The following is a 956-nucleotide window of genomic DNA, read 5'->3' on the forward strand; positions in this document are numbered from 1 at the left end:
ACATCAAGAAAACATCCCAACACAGTGCTGCCCAAACCCACAAGTCCAACATTAGCCCATATTACCCTCACCAATCCACAAAGTCTTCCTCCATCACAAAAAACACACGCTATGATGCTGACTGCAGGAGGAAAGCCGATTCAGTGAATGTGTAAGCATCTCACCACTGGCAGGGGTCTCCACATGGCTGCTCCAGCACCCAGGGCTGCATCAGGGTAGGTCCATGTGACTTTTCCTCAGGGATGTCTTGAAGGTAGTGAGCCATGTCTGTGGAAGGAGGGACCTGGCTAAGGCAACTGCACCCTGGTCTGACCATCAGAAAGCAAGAGACCCGAGAACTCCAAAGGTGAAGCTCACTGAACCATTTATTTCTCTGCACTTCAATTAACCCGACATGTGTTTATCTGCCAGGTTGGCACAATAAACTTTAACTGTATCACCAACTTCATATGGCGAAGGAAGAAGGCCAGAATTAGCAGCGAACTCCTCAAGAAGAAGGACAAAGTGGGAGGGTTTGCTGTACCTGATTTTAGCACCGTATTATACTATATTTAGGCTGAAATATATGGCCACAGTGGTCAAAATAGGATGGTAATGGTATAACAACAAATATTCAGACAAATGGAAAAGAGCTGAAGACCCAGAAATAAAAATATCAGCATACAGGCAAGTTATTTTTAATAAGAGCCCCCAAAATATCAACTGGGAAGTGGATGGCCTTTTCAATAAGTGATGCTGGAAAAAATAGATAACTACCTACATAAAAATGAAGCAAGACCCTTACCTCACTCCATGCACAAGAATAAACTCAAGGTGGATTAGTGAACTTGAGGTAAGACCCCCCAAAATTAGGGCCATTAATGAGAGAATTGGGATAAACCTGAGAACCTTGGCACAGGGAATACATAGGCTATCAGAAATAGGGAAGGATACAAATACAGAGGAGTCACAAATTG

Source organism: Echinops telfairi, unplaced genomic scaffold, assembly GCF_000313985.2.
Source record: "Echinops telfairi isolate 266 unplaced genomic scaffold, ASM31398v2 ScPeMD7_7469;HRSCAF=8507_1, whole genome shotgun sequence".
NCBI lineage: Eukaryota > Metazoa > Chordata > Mammalia > Afrosoricida > Tenrecidae > Echinops > Echinops telfairi.